We start from the raw sequence: 10,000 nt of genomic DNA on the forward strand, positions 1-10,000 counted from the left end.
AGTTGATAGATGGAGGAAATGAGTTTTTTGAGGCATTAAAACTACTAGATTTTCTCTGCCTTAATCGGAAATCTTAGAAAGATCGGAAGTCAGGCGTTGTGTTGCGTCCCTGCGTGAACTGTTGACTTCTGAATGGTTGGTCGTCTCTGAAAGGACGTGGAAATATGTAAGGTGGTATCATCAGCGCAGGAGTGGATAGAGCAAGAAGTTTGGTTAAGAAGATCATTAATGAACGATAGAAAGAGAGTGGGTGACAGGACAGAACCCTGATGAACTCCACTATTAATAGATTTAGGAGAAGAACAGTGGCCGTCTACCACAGCAGCAATAGAGCTGTCGGAAAGGAAACTTGAGATAAAGTTGCAGAGAGAAGGATAGAAGCCGTAGGAGGGCAGTTTTGAAATCAAAGCTTTGTGCCAGACTCTATCTAAAGCTTTTGTTATGTCTAACGCTACAGCAAAAGTTTCACCGAAATCTCAAAAATAGGATAACCAAGACTCAGTAAGGAAAGCCAGTACATCACCAGTAGAGCGATCTTGACGGAAGCTATACTGGCGATCAGACAGAAGATTGTGAAATGACAGATGTTTGAGAATCTTTCTATTCAGGATAGATGAAAAATTTTAGACAAGCAAGAGATTAAAGCAATAGGACGGTAGTTTGAAGGGGTTAGAACGGTCACCCTTTTTAGGAACAGGCTGAATGTAGGCAAAGTTCCAGCAGGAAGGAAAGCTAGAAGTCGATAGACCAAGTTGGAAGAGTTTGGCAAGGCAAGATGCAAGCACGGAAGCACAGTTTTTGAGAACAGTAGGAGGAACCCCATCAGATCCATAAGCCTTCCGAGGGTTTAGGCCAGCGAGGCATGGGAAACATCGATACGAAGAATTTTAATTGTAGACATGAAATAAACAGAGGGAGGAAGAGAGGGAGGGACAAGCCCAGAATCGTCCAAGGTGGAGTTGTGAGCAAAGGTTTGAGACAAGAGTTCAGCTTTAGAGATAGAACAGATGGCAGTGGTGCCATCAGGATGAAATAAAGGAGGGGAAGATGAAGAAGTGAAGTTATTTGAGATGTTTTTGGCTAGATGCCAGAAGTCTCGAGGGGAGTTTGAGTTTGAAAGATTTTGACATTTTCTACTTATGAAGGAGTGTTTGGTAAGGTGAAGAACAAACTTGGTATGATTCCGGGCAGAGATATAAAGTGCATGAGATTCAGGAGATGGAAGACTCAAGTACCTTTTGTGGGCAACCTCTCTATCATGTATAGCACGAGAACAGGCTGAGTTAAACCAATGTTTAAAAAGTTTAGGTTGAGATAAAGAATGAAGAATGTACTCTTCCATGCCAGACACTATCACCTCTGTTATGTGTTCAGCCTATATCAGATGTGTGTCATCATTATATTCAGTCTTTCATTAACATTTCTTTTTCATTTTTTCCTTTATATGAGTGCTTACTTTCTTCTGTATTTACTCCACTTTTTTTTTCCCTTGTCAACAGCGATGACTAAAAATTTCACTCCTTTCGTGTCTATCATGCAGAAAAAAAGTAATTTGTTCCTTCGTTTTGTTTGAACAGTAATTTAGTTGAAAAATGAAATATTTCTTTGCTTCTGAAGAAAATCTGAGGAGCTTCAACTTTTGTTTGGCTTCTCAAACATTTGATGAGAGGCGACAGTTGTGCCGAGAAGAAAAGGAGTTCCTGCTGAGGAGCAGAGAATAGGGTGAAAGTAAGAGACAGAATGAGGCAGGAGACAGTGACAGTGGTGTGATGCGGCGAGAGTGGGAAGGAAATCACGAAGAAGAAAAGGAGAGGGATTAATGAAAGATGAGGAGAGGAGGAGGAGGAGGAGGAGGAGGACAAAGGTTTGACGGATATTGGAAAGGCAAGCAGGTGCTCCTTGGCGCCATTACTTGTGTGGCGGAGAGGCGGCCACGACCTTTGTGAGATTTATTAAAGTTATTACTATCACCGGTGTGTGTGTGTGTGTGTGTGTGTGTGTGTGTGTGTGTGTGTGTGTGTTTGTGTGGTGAGAGAGAAGAGAGAGACAAGACAAGACAAGACAAGACAAATTTATTTATGCTCAGACTTTGACAAAAGTATGGAGCACAGCTCCTTCACAGTAAACATCTCAGAGTATCCAAAAACTCTCTTTACACATTATCTAAAAATAGAAAGTACAGACTTGATAAATAATGCTGCTCTACGTTGTATCGTGTATCTGTTATTTTGCAATAACTCCACAAATTTGTACCTGTTTGGACTATTTCTGTAATACATGGGCAAATACTTTATCCCAAGTTGTGTAATTTCTTGATTGTTACATTCTAATAACACATGATATTCGTCTCCTATTACATTATTATTACATTTATCACAAGTCCTTTCCTCTCTTGGAATTCTGTTATATCTACCAGTCGCAATTGGTAATCTGTGATTGTTAGTTCTTAGTCTACATAGAGAAAATCTAGATAGTTTTGGCAATTTTACTAAACTTTCTAAGGTAAAATTATCTTTATAAGAAACATAAGTATTACATGAAGATTTACTACGTAATAATGAGCGCCATTCAGTTATCCATTGATCCTTAACATTTATCTCAAAAACATGTCTCAACCATACGTAGTTACTTACATCTTGACAAATCCATACACCCGACAGACCCGGACTATTCAACAATGTTCTTGTGTAGCTCAACCATGGTGATTTGAATGTGTTTTCGTTATACAACTTCAAAAGACATTGATACATCACATAACATAATTTCACTTGTTTGCCAGTCAGCAGCCTAGACCAATAATTCAACATTCTTGTTTTTATATGTATACTGACAGGATACTTACCCAACTCCCCATATACCATTGCATTACACGTAGTCTTATGAACATTCAGGATGTGTTTAAAAAATGTGACGAACATTTTCTACATCTTTGGAGGTATCAAATCCCTAAATCTCACAACCATATGTAATAACTGGTAACACCATAGCGTCAAACAACTCTAGTTGGAGATCAATTGGTAAATCAAACTTTCGACATTTGGCAATTAGACTGTACATAGCTCTTCTTCCTTGCTGGCAAAGTTGTGTTTGACACATTTTAAAACTTCCGTTGTAATTCATAATAACACCTAAATATTTATACTCATCAACGATTTCAATATTCTCTCCTTTAAGTTGAAAGTTAGAATTTCCTACTTCACATTTTTCCTTGGAAAATATAGTAATTTTGGTCTTTTTACAATTAATGTCAAGCTTCCATTTCTCACAATAATTTTCCATAGCTTTAAGAGCATTACTAATACCTTCTTCATTCTCAGCTAGTATAACCGTGTCATCTGCATGCATTAGTACCAGAACTTTCAGCATGTCATTCACCCATTGATCTCCAATACTGATATAGTTACAATTATTTTCCAATAGATGCTCTTCATTGTCATTCACGTATAGAGAAAACAAAAGTGGCGAAATGTTTTCACCCTGTCGAACGCCAGTAAAGCTTACAAAATAATCTGAAATTTCTTGGTTAACTGAAACACAAGACGTTATGTTGCTATACATGTTCCTTATAACTCTGATAATTTTTCCATTAATCCCAGCTTTAAGGATTTTATGCCACAAAGCATCTCGCCATACAAGGTCAAACTCCTTTCTGTAATCAATATATAGACAATACAATTTCTTCCTCCTGGAGAGAAACAGATCAATAAGATTTTTAATAAGAAAAACATGATCAATGGTAGAATACCCCTGCCTAAAATCTGTCTGCATTTCCTTTATAATACTGTTGTTGTCACAAAATTTCCTTAATCTTACATTTAGTATTGTTGTAAATAATTTTCCTAGACAACTTAATAAAGTTATGCCTCTGTAATTGTTACCATCATGCATATCTCCATTATTCTTATAAATGGGGACAATAATTCCAGTCAACCAGTCTTCAGGGATGTTTCCTGTTTCCAAAACTTTGTTAAACAACTTAGTATAGAGAGGGCATAGTATATGTTTGGTGTTCTTGATATATTCATTAATAATGTTGTCAATACCCGCGGCTTTGTTATTCTTTAACTTAAGTATGCATTTATTAACCTCCTCCTCGGTAATCTCTTTATTAAGTGGACTGTTATCATGAATGTAAATGTTAAAGCTCGTCGGAAAATCTTCAATATTCCCTTCTTGTGTTAGTTTCTTAAAATGACTCATAAATTCGGTTATCAAAATAGGTATCTCAGACTTTTTTTGTGCACCTTGTAAAATATGCCAATACAATTCAGGGTCCTTCGCTTTAGCATTCCTCAATTTTGCAATAAAATCATTTTTTTCTTTAGTTTTGATCCGTTTCAATTCCTGTTTGTATTTTTTGCTCTTAATTATCATATCATTACGGCTACTCAAGGACCTCTCTATGTTATTTCTATGTTTTGCCCTATGATATTCTTTTATTCTTTTCTGCTTAAATAACACTGCAGGGTGCTGCAGTTTTTACTTTTCTTGATAAACGTTTTCCTTTTCTTTGGGAATACTTTCAAAGCGGGATCAATTAATATTTTCTTCAGGTCCTCATTTATCTCGGGCACAGATTTAAAATCAGCATTCTCAATTACCTGGGTCACAAATTCAAGGTTGATACTTTGAATGTACTCATTAACTTTCAAATTATTCCATTTTCCTGGCTTTATTGCTGGCTGAGAATGCTCTATCTCCGAAGATCTAATCTTATCCCCTTCCTCATGCACACACCTTTCCATACATTTCCTGTTCTTTTCAATACCAAAAGATATACCACAATGCACATCTGAAAAAGAGTGGGTCAAACTCCATCACACGAAAAGCATTCACTTTAGTCAAAAGGATCGGTGAGCCTATTACATAATCCACTACCGTATTAAAAGTAGTAGTCTCCTTACCAACCATGGTATCTTCCCTACTCGTCCGTTAAACATACACACTAAATTATTTTTACAAATTTCCAATAACTTCTTACCATAACCATTAATTCTAGAAGTATCTCTAGAATACCTTTCTGTAGGGATACCAAGTTGCTGCATACTCGCATATATCTATTATTTTCTTTGTGTTACTATCATCATCTTCCAGACCAAATGGACTTGTATGCACAATGTCACTTGACGCACCAGTATGGACATTAAAGTCACCACACACAATGTGATAATAGTCATCATCATTATAATCCAATAAGAAATTATCTAATTCTTCAAGTAATTCAATACTTGAGAATCGTGAATTAGATTGTGGTATATATACGGTTGTTATCACAACATCTTTCATTAAATTTAAACAATACTTGTCTAAATGCTAAGACAACATAATAAATGCACATACTTGATATTCTCATGCATATATAAGTGGAATTTTTTAGTTTATGATGGACAAATGGAAAATGAGAACAAGATACGTAAAAAAAGTAAGTAAGTAAGTTTAGGTTTTATTAGTCAAATTGTAATACAAGATATATTACAAAATGAAATTCTTGGCTTTGAGAGCTCCCTAGTGTTTCTACATTAAAAGAGTAAATAAAATCAATGAAACAATGAAATATTAAAGGAAACACTGTAAGCTGCACACACACACACACACACACACACACACACACACACACACACACACACACACAAAGTTACGGGCCAAGGACAGGGCGCAGCTCCTGTCCTTGGCGGGCTGTGCAGGAGGGAGGGAGGAGGCGGGAGGAGAGGGAGAGTCACTGACAGGAGATGAAAGAAAGTACTTGGTATCACTGAGGCGTTCCTTTCAATAATTACAGATCTGCTGTATATTTCATTGGTCAGGTTGCCTTTCTGGTGCGCTGTTCCTGCCGCGGCTTGAAGGTTGTGACTCCATCCGAATAAGGAGTGCCACGTGTAGGCCTGATGGCTTCCTGCAGCTTCCCTTGTTTCCTTATGGTCTTAGCTTCCCGGTGTGACAGGTGAGGTAGTTTTCTTGGATACTGTAAACCCTTTCAATACCACCACGCATTTCCTTATTTATTGTGCTTACTATTTCGTGGTTTTATATAACTTCAGAAACTCATGTGGAGGATTGAAATGGTGAAAACTGTGGCTATTAATCTTCTGGCCTCCATAAACCATTCCTAAAGTCAATGAAATGATTTATTGTACACAAATTTCAAGATAAAAATCATCCCCAGTAATGAAGGGATTAAGATTGATATTCCTTTGCACTGTGATCAATAAATTATCTATCTATCTATCAAGGTTAGGATCGGAAACTTTTTTATAGATCAGGTTGCTCTATCTATCTATCTATCTATCTATCAGAAACGTTGTATCAGGTTGTTCAGGTTGGGGGAGGCAGCGCTCTCTATCTATTTCTCTATCTATCTATCTATCAAAGTTAGGATCGGAAACGTTTAATAAATCAGTTTGTTCAGGCTAGGGGAGGCAGCGCTCTCTATCTATCAAGGTTAGGATCAGAAACGTTGGATCAGGTTGTTCAGGTTAGGCAGCGCTCTCTCGCCACCCTGCCTGTGGTGACCCCGCGGGGAGGTGGCCGTGATCGTATAGTGGTTAGTACATTGCGTTGTGGCCGCAATAACCCAGGTTCGAATCCTGGTCACGGCAGTGTAAATGCGTGGACTCTTTTGCCGGTCTCACTGATGAGCTGGTGGGTTTGAGCTTGTGATAAGAGTGATATTTTTTTTATTCTTACGTTATCATAGCTGCTATTTACTTACTTGCTCCATTTATCTTTTTTATTCATTTATTCTTCTATCTATTTATTTGATTTACTCTTATTTCACTTAGTTGTTCCTTTGTAAATGGAGGTGGAGGTGCGTGGGTCACATTGGCATGTGTGAGTCTTCGTGTCTCTCTTGCTATGTGTGTTCTTCGTGTTGGTCTCGTCTCGTGTTCCAGGAAGCCTTCCCTCTCCCCGTGAGGAAAGTGTTGCTGAACTGTCCGGCGCGCCCTTCCCCTCACAGCAGTTCACACACCGGTCACGGTGCACGCCGCGCTTTGTGGCGGCGAAGAGTTTTGGTGAAAAATGTCGAAAAGGTTCATAGGACACCTTAGTATGAAGCGCTGGATGCGTTGCACTCTTGACTGACATACAGGATTCAATGCAAAAAAAATCTGCAAACAACTTGAAACATCAAATTTTTCTGCTCAGATTTCTTCTCATTGAGAAAAAAAAAAAAAAAACTTGGAGAACAGAAATAGTGAAGCAGTTCAAATTCCCGAAACGAATATGTAATTCTTTGTTTCATTAGTGTTGATGCATTGACCATGTTGTCACGGTGCTTCATCAAGGACGTCAATAATTAAGTAGATAGAGGAATAGATAGGTAGATAAAAGAATACTCTGCTGATAAAACTATGGAAGCTATTAAATTTTTCTTGTTTTTTTACGGCAAATGGAATAACAACAACAACATTTCAGAAACAACGTCAATAAACTGCAGACCGGTGAATTATCACCACACCACACCACCGCCGCCACTACCACCTCTTCTTCCCCCTTCTATTTTTCCTCCTCCTCCTCCCAAAGCAATAACAACAACAGCAGCAGCAGTAACAACAACAACAACAACAACAACAATAACAACAACAACAACACTAGCCCGGGCCAAGGCAGCAACACGTGTGTCGCGCGGGGACGGTTGGTGTAAAAGTCACATTTATTGCATCCAGGAATGGCACCTTTTGTGTCGCCTGATTCAGGAGCAGCGTGCGTGGCGGCCATGGTGGAGAGAGAGAGAGAGAGAGAGAGAGAGAGAGAGAGAGAGAGAGAGAGAGAGAGAGAGAGAGAGAGAGAGAGAGGATTCCTACATTCATTGCTCAACTCTCTCTCTCTCTCTCTCTCTCTCTCTCTCTCTCTCTCTCTCTCTCTCTCTCTCTCCTTATTAGGAGCATTATATCAGCCTTAACATTTTCTCATCTTCCACGTGCTATTAATCTCCCATGGTGCGGATCAAAGGAAGGGTGAGAGGAATGAAAACTGTGTTATGATATAAACGTCATACGAGGGACCAAGAGAGGGAAGCTTCATGACGTAATGGTAAGTGTGTCTATCTGTGTGTAGGTGTCTGTCCATGCACTTACTTACCTAGTTGTGTGTGTGTGTGTGTGTGTGTGTGTGTGTGTGTGTGTGTGTGTGTGTGTGTGTGTGTGTGTGTCTCTCTCTCTCTCTCTCTCTCTCTCTCTCTCTCTCTCTCTCTCTCTCTCTCTCTCTCTCTCTCTCTCTCTCTCTCTCTCTCTCTCTCTCTCTCTCTCTCTCTCTCTCAGTAATACATTTGCGATGCCTGAACCACTAGTGAGGGAAATACCAGTTCATCTTTAATGATTAGCTTTTGACTTAGAAGTAGTATTATCTTCATCATTCCCGACAGTAGTTAATGGAAGGTAAAAATTCATAAGTACTTTTGTTGTTTTTTCTTTATATATAATGAGAGAGTTGTGTGATACTTGCTATCATTGTTTATTACATTATGTTGTATTTTATCCCTTTTAACTTGGTGGCATCGTTATTGGTGTTTGTGCAATAAGTGATAAACAGCAACTAAACAACAATAAAAAAGACTGTAATATGAAACAAAATTAGACTTGAAAAATAACAGCGATAATAAAAATAATGCTCATTTCTATAGCAACAACATCAACAACATCAACAGCAACAATAACACTCACAATAAGTATTCACAACTCTAAGCACTAAGCAGAGGTGCATCAATGCCCTCAGTGAGCGTCAGGCCACGCCCTTGTTCCACTTGTGTGCAGAGGGACACAAGTTACCTTCCCAGGCAGATATCAATATCTCTGTGTCTCGCACCGCGCCACTGTGAATAAAGGAGGCCACAGTGTCGGGACTTTGAGGGGAGAGGTGGCACCTACTGAGGACACTGGGAAGGAGGGGAAAGTTGTCATGCCGCATTTTGTTGTGATGAGAGAACAGCATGATGGTTGTGAATTCCCTTGGTTGTGGTGTCTCGCTCTTGGCAAAATATTAGTTCGTTTGATAGCCAACTTGATAATTAATACTTTTTCCTTCCACTCACTCTGCATGAAAAATTATCACTACAAGTTGATGATTAAGTGTTTAAACTTCTCGACAGGCTGGCAATGCTCTTCAGGGAGAGAGTTATTCAATAATGTGAACTGAAACTACTTCTTCCTGAACTGAGAATATAGACGAGAACCACAGTGATCATTATCACTGGATTATGAAGGATCACTATGCATAATCAGGTTTACGGCCATTTGACGCTTTAGTGTCATGTAAGCGCTGCCGTCGACGAAGTGATGGTCACGGTCAGTTATAATGATAGTAATTATAATAACAAGCACATGCTGGAATGACTCCCGTCACAAATAGCACTGACAGTAATGGCGGCAGACCAGCAAGTACAGGAACGTCAATTGCAACACTTAATGGACACGACACCAATGAAGTGATGAACTTGTACAGACACACAGACACTTGCTGCACATAATCTCTGTCAGCGACACTTTCCTTCACACCCTCAATCATTTCACAAACACGGAGAACTTTCATCAGTGATCAAATTTCCATATCAAATGAACATTGCGTTTTCCACATTAAGTCAGCAATATATTCTCATTACTTGTGCATCATTCAAAGGGATCTGAATGTTCATTGCTTCGTGTTTGTTTGCTTTGAAGGCACGGTAAAAAAAATAAATCGAGTAGTGCACATTTTCAAGTATTGTGTTGTTTTATCCACAACACATGATGAAACACAGAATGGAGAAAAAGCAAGATCAGCCAAGCCAGGCGAAGAAACCAAGATGTTATGATGAGAGTTGATAACAAACCCAGTGTAAGAAACACGTGTTCAGCACACTGGGTTGTTTCCACTGGTGGCTTGCGTGACGCGGGACGTTCAGGTGAGGCGATAGTGCGCCCGCCTCCTCTACGTATGCGGGAGGCAAAGGTGACAGGCCACGTGTCAGGCTGACATGGCAACACCACATGTAGCACTCTCCCTTTTCTCCCATACTCCCTCCCTC

General features: G+C 39.2%; 1 non-coding gene across 1 annotated transcript; it reads left to right on the plus strand.

Moving 5' to 3' along the window:
- The first annotated feature begins 6,524 nt into the window (after window positions 1–6,524).
- Trnah-gug lies at window positions 6,525–6,596 on the plus strand. The gene has a single exon. It is a non-coding gene; the product is annotated as a tRNA-His (tRNA).
- The last annotated feature ends 3,404 nt before the right edge of the window (window positions 6,597–10,000 follow it).

Source organism: Portunus trituberculatus, unplaced genomic scaffold (genome assembly GCF_017591435.1).
Source record: "Portunus trituberculatus isolate SZX2019 unplaced genomic scaffold, ASM1759143v1 PGA_scaffold_237__1_contigs__length_18908, whole genome shotgun sequence".
NCBI classification, from domain to species: domain Eukaryota; kingdom Metazoa; phylum Arthropoda; class Malacostraca; order Decapoda; family Portunidae; genus Portunus; species Portunus trituberculatus.